The sequence below is a fragment of the Chenopodium album genome, chromosome 10, assembly GCF_948465745.1.
Source record: "Chenopodium album chromosome 10, dcCheAlbu1.1, whole genome shotgun sequence".
Classification (NCBI taxonomy): Eukaryota; Viridiplantae; Streptophyta; class Magnoliopsida; order Caryophyllales; family Amaranthaceae; genus Chenopodium; species Chenopodium album.
The window spans coordinates 5,106,876-5,116,314 of NC_137843.1; the positions used below are offsets into that span (position 1 = coordinate 5,106,876).

Sequence of the window (9,439 nt, forward strand, 5' to 3'; positions counted from 1 at the left end):
TTGGAAGATGAATATATAGTGGCCTAAAGTTACAAAAAGTATAGATTTTGTCGATCCTATATACTTGTATAGGAATAGTTATCTTATTTGTAATCTACTTGTATATGTTTGTTGTTGGCAAGGATTTGTTAACACTTAACAGCAAGGATGTGTGTTTCCTTGGTATATTTTACCTAGCCGCCTTATTATTTAACTTAGTATAAAAAATTTTAAAGTTAAAGAGAAAAACCCTAATCAAACCTTAATACTGACGATTTTTTGTCCAACTTTTTTTATGAGTTGGACTCCTAGAAATAAGGGAAATGGATAAGGGATCATCACCCTCAAGCATCTGGGGTAGGGAGAAATCGACTTTGGGACCTAAGACAAATCTCCACTTAACTACACCAAATCTTACTTGATGACGCCCGTTATATATGTTATGCAGATATTTCTAAAATGAATACTACTGGTAGTAAAATGTCTTTCTCAGTACAACCCATTCCACAAATAAAAATGCCCAGTTAAGTACACAAACCTTACTTGATTATGACACACATTGTACTTCGTACTTGTATATATTTCGCAGATATTTCAAAGTTAAAATAGTCCTTCTCTAGCTACCTCGTTCCGTAGCTACTTGCCTACTAGAGCACTACGGAGTACTTCTTCACTAATAACAGGTAGATCTATTTTTAATTTTTGAATTGAAAAATTGAACTTTACACTTGTAAACATGTTTGTTTCTTCAGTCTCTACACTTGTCAAACAAACAAAAAAGTGCATAATTCTACTCCCTAATATTTTAGATTAAGAGCCTTGATTAGTAGACTGACAAGTGTAGAAAAAGTGCAATTTGTAATATAATTGATTAAGATTATGCCATATTGCCATGTACACTTGTGTGTTAATAATTAAGATTAAGTGGGAATTGCTCCTCAAAAATTAAAGATTAATTGGGTATTATAATAATCAAACTGGGCCCAAATACGCAGTTAAAATTTGACGGGTCAACCGAAAGAATGAAATGGGTTTCATTTTTATGAGTTGGTTGAATTGGGTGAGTATAGTTCATGGTAGTCCATGTGTTGTGTGACTTGTGTCATGTATTATACTATGGAGTATTATGAATATTGATGGTTCATAGTTATCTGCATGATTCGTTCATATAAGTAAAAAGTCCGTGAATATGAATAATATTATATTATATTATATTTATATTTATATAATTCGAGTTCATTTTATTTGGTTTGAATCGAGTCATTTTGATTGGATCAGTTTTGTCACAATTCAAGTAGCCTATGAGCAAAAAAAAAAAAGAAGAGTAGGGATAAGCTTCTTGCGCGTAGTTAGTGGTTATTAAGATAACTAAAGCGAAGGTGAGTGACAAGACCTGCAAATTTCAAGTTGACATAAAATAAAACTACAAGATGTTTGGTTATAATTATACGACAAGGTGCTTAAGAGTATAAAGGCAAAAGATCACCTCGTATTTGCTTGCATCCTACACCACATGTCCAATCCAAAAGACGTATTTATAGTACGTTAAAATAGTTACGGAGTAATTGCATTAAGCCATGCAATTAGTAGCTGGATCTCACAATTTTGTTTTTAGGATACTCAATTACATTAATTAAGAATACTTGCTATTGTTAATCTAAACCATACTTAGTACGGAGTATATTGTAAGCAAGCACCTTGTTAGTCCTTTTCAAGTGTTTGTTTTTTTAACAAGTTTAATTTATTCTTAATTAGAAAGTACTAATTGGGGGTGTTTATTTTAGAAGGTATGTACTAAGCTAAATTTCACAGGCTCAAAGGTCCAACCCTTCCCGAACCCGTACTCGAAAGCTTCCTCACCGACGGATACAAACTGATCAAAATAAATTAAACCTGACCAAAACAAATCAAATTAAATAACCCAGTTGCCACCTCTAATTATGGATAAGACATTCATGCCCCCTAAAGTACCGCTAATACAAAAATGATGAGCATTATATCAACAAACTATAGCCTTAATCAACTTAATAAAAGTTATAAGCAACATTATTTTACTAAAAGTGTTTGTAATAATAAGAGCTTTTAAAGACTAGAATTTTCTTATAGTGGTAATAACAAAAAAAAAAAAAAGTACAGTGCTCTTTTCATTTTGTCCACTGTTTCCCTTATTGTAAAGTTTAATATCTAATCTTGCACTTATATACTTTGATCGTACCACAAGTGCACAAGATATAGAGCAGCTTAATATCTTGCACCAATAATCCGATAATTATATATTAACCATCTTGATTAAAGTGATATAAGTACGGATTACTGGATAAGCTTCATTTGTTAATTTACTTGGTTAAATAACTAAGATTAGCCAAGAAAATAATTCAATTTACAGCCTTTTAAAAGAAACATTAAACTATCCAAACTAGTATCATTATACAAGATTATTATTACAAAGTTTTGATTGGTGTTTCTCAAAAGCACGATTCTTTTCTTGGTACAATTGCAATTATACATTGTTTTATTTGCTGCATGCCTTCAACTTGTAGGGCGGATCTCAGATACTTATTAACCCAAATCAAGTTTGTTTAAATGTTTAATCATATTTGTGGGGGCTTATTGTAGTGTCTAAGAAAACTATGGTTAAATTATTAACTATAGTTGCAATTACTACAATAACAAATTAACAACCATCAATAATGATTAACTTTAACTTTAAATAAATTAAACAACTTATGGGTTTGCCCTAATCCAGGAGTGTACATCTTCAAAATGTACGGGAATGTTTTCAAGAAGACATAATTAACCCATTTAATCAAACGGAAATGAAAGATCATATCCCTAAATTTATCCAGGCCACAACGTTTTGTGTATAGTAAGGGTCTATTCTGATTTACTAAACTGAGCTAAACTGAACTGAACAGAAATGAATTGAACTAATTGAAGCTGAACTAAACTGAATAGAGCTAAAATGAATTGTTTATAAGAGAAGGAAATTAGGAACTGAACTGAACTAAACTGAAATTAAGCTGAAGAGAACAGGCCATAAGAGGTATCCAAAAAGGTAGTTAAAAATTTTAGAATCAAGATAGTAATTAAGTAGGCTTTTCAGAACTGAAAAAAAAAAAAAAAAAAAAAAAAAAAAAAAAAACCTTTAAAGATATTTTGTTCATAAAAGTTAACTAATACGAAAAAGTAGTTGGTAGTAAGATGTTGTTCACAAACTTTTCAAGAAGTAATTGTGAGTCTAGTATAGGCCGCCTTACATGTTACATGTGTTTTTATTAAAAACAAATGTAAAAGTATTTAAGATAAATGCATACTTGGAAGAGTAACATATTAACATAACATGGCCTATCAGTGTCGAAATAGAAAGTTGTAGGGTAATGAAAAAAGAATTTGCCATCGCATGCAAATAGCAATAGCTTGTGAATGGAGGGGAAATTAATGGGTACAAGAAAGTTTTGTTCTTTAATCATCCTTTTAGGAAGCACAAATGCATTACTAACAAAAGTCGAGTGACATTGATACATGTAAATAACAAGTTGAGCATGTACTAGAACACACTAAAAAGTGACATTTTACTTATCATCTTATCATTAATATTTTGCTTGTTTTGGTTCAATGTCAGATTGTCAATAAATAGAAGATTCAACTGCTCACCAATGGTGCACGGGTCCATGTACGTCCAACAATTTTCGATTATTTCTCCATTACTGCGTATTAGTTATCGTTATATTTACTTTACAAAAAATCTTTATCCGTTCATCATAAATAGCACATATATTTTAGATTTTAAGATAAGTTTGTCCTAATTTTATTAGTGTTCTCCAATTTAAAGTAAACAAAATATTTTAAAAAACTTTAAATTATATATATTTAAATAAGAAATGAAGAAGTGGATATTTGTTTGAGGATTTGAGAATTTAAGAGAAAAGGATTGCAACTACTGCACGGCTTCGACAGCTAGCTAATTCACTATGATTAAGTAGACCAACTTAAGTGGAAAATTATCACTTGTAATTGCATTGTTATAATCCCATAGGGGGTAGGCCCCATGAGAGTATGTCCTAGTTGGCAAAAGTGCCCTTAAATAAAATTTTAACCACTGTTTCAAAAATCGAATAAAATAAAATTGAATTTAAAACCCCTTAGATGTGGAAGGTTAGATAATTTGCAAACCCACCCCCCCCCCCCCCCCCCTCTATTAATCTAGTAATACACAATTTCAATATATCATAAATAAAATCTGTTAATAATATGTGGAGTAGTTCACTAAACTTATTCAATTCATGAATCTCCCTTAACTCTTTTTCTAATTTAATAATGTTATCCAACGAACTCGACCACATATTGTATGTGTTAATATATGTTTCACGTGTTATACAAGTTCATAGCTTACCAATGGATCAGAGAAGATTAATTATACTTCGTATTTCGAAAAAGTTGTAGCTAGAATGTGGATATGACAATTGACAAGTCAAGTAATAAGTGGTCCATCTTAGTTAATCACTGAAGATGCTTTCGAAAAAGGATTAATCCAATAATATAGACATTTGATTTACGTAAATTGCAGACAAATCAAATTGCCAAAGCATAGAACTTTTAAATTTTTAATTACTAGTATTAATAATTACTCGCTCCGAAATATCTATCATGTGCACTACTAAAAAATTAAAAAAATTGTTAAAATCAGGAAAATCCTACAAAAGTACTACTAGAATTTGGCTAACTTTGAGCAACTTCACTCCTGTAATTTCGCACCAAATCTTCCCTTTCAAGTGGCATGATACTCACGACTATCACCTCCCTAGATGATGGCGATGATGTAGTTAATCTCGTCGAAGACGACGATGATGAGGTATTTTGATGATCATCTCCACAATCAATAATCTTGTTACAAGTTTCAACTAAAGATTGCCTACAAGTAGGGCAAGAGGAGTTTGAACCAAGCCATTTATCAATACACTTAATATGGAAACCATGATGGCATTTTGGTAATATCCTAACTTTTTCTCCACCCTTAAACTCTGACAAACATATCACACACTCTGTACCCAACCCTTGAATTTCCACCTCTGTTGAGTATTTTACCATTGGAAATGTCTTTAATGCCCTTTTGTCTAAGCCATTACATTTCTTCTTCTTTTGATCATGGTTTAGGTGGTAATTAGACTCTCCAATAATCATACTTGAGCACTTGATCACAAACCTAATGATGGCGTTTATACAGAACGAACATATTAACGCACATATCAACACCGTGAGGATCATGACTATGTTAGCATCAAAGCGGGGGTTGCCATGGCTCGAATTCGGGTCTAGGACTTGGTAGGTTGGTGTTGGTGCTTCTATTGTAGGTGGTGAAGGGTGGAATGGGGAGTGAAGTAGTAATCTTCTAGAATAATGAAGGCTAGTAATGATTTCTTGGGGAATAGAAGATAAAGAAGTTGAAGGAAACATGTTTAAATTTTGGATTTTGCTAAAGGAAGAGAGAGAGTATTATTGTTGTAGGAGGAGTGGATAGAGTTGGATGTGGAATTGTGGTTGTGTAAAATGATGAATATATAGTGGGCTAAAGTTACAAAAAGAATAGATTTTGTGGATCCTCTACCTATATCTTATTTGCATTCTATATGTTTGTTGTTGGCAAGGATATGTTCATATGTATCTTTATCCTTGGCTTTCTTTACCTTTTACTAATATTTAATTAAGTATTATTTTGAGAAAATTTTGTCTAGAACTACTCTAAAGATAGGATTATTTTTGAACAACTACCAGTTTTTTTTTTTTTAATATTTGTTAAGAACTACCCAGAAGTTAAGAAAAGTTTGGGTAGCACTTTTCATTAACACACTTTTTCACTTTTTCCACTTAATTAACTCCCCTAATTACCTTCTCTCTCATCCCTAATTAATTTCCCCTAAACCCTAGAAATTAAAACCCCCAAATTTAAACATCCTATCAATTACAATGGCCAATTAGACATCCTACCAATTACAATGGCCAATTAGACATCCTACCAATTACAATGACCAATTAGTAATTAAAATGCAATTGAATTCGATCTCAAAGTCAAAATAACCGAAACCTAGAACTTAATTGTACCCTAAACCCTAGAAATCAAAACCCTTAAATGTATTTGAACCCATAAACCCTAATCCGAATCACTAATTTACACCCTAATTATGTTAATTGCGTTCAATTAAAACTTGTAAACAAATACAATAAACAATGAATTAAAAGGAAAGTGTGAAACATTACTTGAATAATTGAGAATTTGTGTTCAATTGATTAAGTATGCTCTCTTGGATTTTTGAGTGAGAATGGAGGGAAAGTTAATTAGGAGGAGAGAAAAGGTAATTAGGGAAATTAATTAAGTGGAAAAAGTGAAAAGGTGGGCCCAATAACATTTTAATTAGACGGAAAACGTTAATGGGTAGTGCTATCCAAACGTTTTGTAACTTATGGGTAGTTCTAAACAAATAAAAAAATGGATAGTTATTCACAAATGACCCTATCTTTAGGGTAGTTCTAGACAAAATTTCCTTATTTTGATGTTAATTAAGTACTTCAAAATTCTTTTTTTTGTCATAAATAAGTTAGTACTTCGTACTTATGAAGGAAGAATGAATAGAGAAGGAGTACGTAGATCAATTCATGTGTGAGAAATTAAAATTTGGTCTAACATGACCTTATTAGTTATTATTTGTTTTTTTGAAAAAAACCTTATTAGTTATTAGGTACAATAAAAATATTGTGTTTTTACTGGTATATGAATTTTTGTTAGTTATTTATAATAATACAATAATTTACACTCATATCTACAAGAACAGTGCTTCACTAATGGTTTGCTAAGTGGTAGATCAATAGTTGAATAGTTGGTATGTACTTTACACTTGTTTAGTAGGCTGACAGACACGAGTACAAATGAGAAAATTTAGTTAAGATTATGCTTCACACTTGTGTTGTTAATTGAGCTTTAAGTAGGTATCATAGTATAATTAAACAACCAATTGTTTGTTGGTGTAGTGGTGATTAGGACTACACTTAGTAGGGAGAATTCGTTTTCGATCCCCACAACAACAATTGAGAGGGAAGTGGAACATAACCACCCAAAACTGATCCCCAAATCTGGATTAGCCCAAAATAATGGGTTTTTAAAGGGATGAATCTAAGTTAAAAAGGGCTGAAATTGGGTAACTTTTAAGAGACTTTTTTTATGGAAATTTTGTGTAGAACTACCCTTAAGATAGGGTCATTTGTGAACAACTATCCATTTTTTTTATTTGTTTAGAACTACCCAAACGTTTAGCACTACTCATTATTATTTTCCGTCCAATTAAGATGTTACCGCAGCCCACTTTTTTCACTTTTGCCACCCAATTAACTCTCCTAATTTGTTTAAAGGTTTTAATTTACCTTAATTAACCTATTTAGGGTTTTAATTAGAATTCACTTTAGGGTTCATGAGTTTAGTATTATTTGGGGATTTTGATTTCTATGGTTGGGGTTTATTTGAATTGGGGTTTTTGCTTATTTTAGCATTAATTGGCCATTGTAATTGATAAAAGTGAAAAATTGGGCCAAAATAACATTTTAATTGGACGAAAAACGTTAGTGGGTAGTGCTACAGAAACGTTTCTAAACTTACGAGTAGTAGTAATAAACAAATAAAAAAAAGATGGGTAGTTATTTACAAAGAACCCTAACTTTAGGATAGTTCTACACAAAATTTCCATTTTTTATCCTAATTTTTCTGTTTCTAAAACTTCCCATTTCCTAACGTCAAATTATGATACCTTGAAAATAAAAATTCCCTATTTCCCCGAAATTATGAAATGTAAAAAAAAATAAAAAAATTACCAGATTCTAAACCCTAAAAAAATCTACTCACATCAATCTTCTTGCTGCTGCTCTCAATCTTCAATTTATCGCCCTTCTTCTTGCTCGCTGCTCTCAATCGTGGATTCCGTCATATCACTTCAACTACCAAGGTACGTTTTTCTCGCTTTATTTTAGATTTTATATAATTTTAGTTTTGATTTATGGATTTATTGTTTATTTTGGATTTATAATTGCATTTTTGGGAGATTTTGGAATTATATGACTTCGGATTTGGATTTTGGTCTGAAATGATATTTTCGTGTATTAAATTTCAATTCGATGATTTTTTTGCTGAAAATGATATCTTTTTTCAATTTTGAGCTTATATTGAAGTGTTAATGGAATTCTGGGTGTCTTAGAGTTTAAGGGCATGCTACATTATCCAACGCATTATTTTGATGGAGTAGTAATTAATTTCTAATGGTGCTTGTTTACACAAATTTCGAGTCTAAATAAATAAAGACGGGAAATAAATAACAAATGAATTTATATTAATATATGAATTTTGGATACAATCTCTGTATAAAAGTTTATAATAATGTAAACTAAATCCCCTGATTCTGTTCCGCAGCTTGACGATGACACGTGTGTGACACTTGTAGGTTGACGTTTGATAACGTCGACTTGTGAACGCAGGGGGACGTTTGATGATGTTAACCTGTATTCAAGGGTTTTGTTTGAATACACCTGGACGAGGGCTTATGAAGCTTAACCCCGTTTAAATGTGTTTGAGTGTATCTGAATAAGTCGGCACGAGTTTGATGTGCTTGTTGACTTACTTCAGAGAGAATTCCGTTTGACTTTTATGAGCTCATGGAATAATGATTTCTGGATCCCTTCAACTGATGGAGAAATGTGTATTTATAGGAGATGAGAACCCCTTGAGTGGACTTAGTAGGTTTGTGTCTGGCCTATTTTATGACTTAGAAGTCTTTTAACCTGGTTCGTTTGATTTATTTTATAACCCGAATTAATTCGGAATATTTATTTGGATGAGCCAAAAATAATTAAAATGGATTATTAACATGATTTAACCCTAATTAATTTATTTAATTTAATGTATAACACTTATAAAATTTCCGTGTCTACAAATTGCCCCCTCGAGACTGCGTTACATACACGATTTAAAGTGTTTGGCGTGATAAGGTCTTGACCCTTTTGCTTAACTTGGGATTTCCTAGCATTTTTTTTTTTTTTTTAAAGTACTGAATTTGATTTATGGAAATTCTTAAGTACCAAGTTTAGATTCCCAATTACAAAAGATAATTGTCAACCGAAACCTATAAAAATAAGGGATTTGACTCCTCTATATCACATTATTACGGTAGACATACTTTGATGAACAAGGTAGCCGACTTTCCCCTGCAACTGCTCATTATTGTTCTTCTTGAATTTGCAGCCGCAAAGGTAAATATTCGAACTCGTACTTGTATTTTTTTCCAACTAATTATCTAAGACTTAATCACAATTACATCTTGCATTGTTTTTTTACAGTCTTTAAGAATTTCCCCTGACATCCCTCTTTCGATTGTCGCCGTCGCAAGGAACTTGATAATTTTGGAGTATCGTTGCAGCAAGTTAA

At 31.7% G+C, this 9,439-nt stretch overlaps 1 pseudogene; it reads right to left on the reverse strand.

Moving 5' to 3' along the window:
* Positions 1–4,526: 4,526 nt before the first annotated feature.
* Positions 4,527–5,491, reverse strand: LOC145563250 (RING-H2 finger protein ATL78 pseudogene; annotated as a pseudogene).
* Between the last annotated feature and the right edge of the window lie 3,948 nt (positions 5,492–9,439).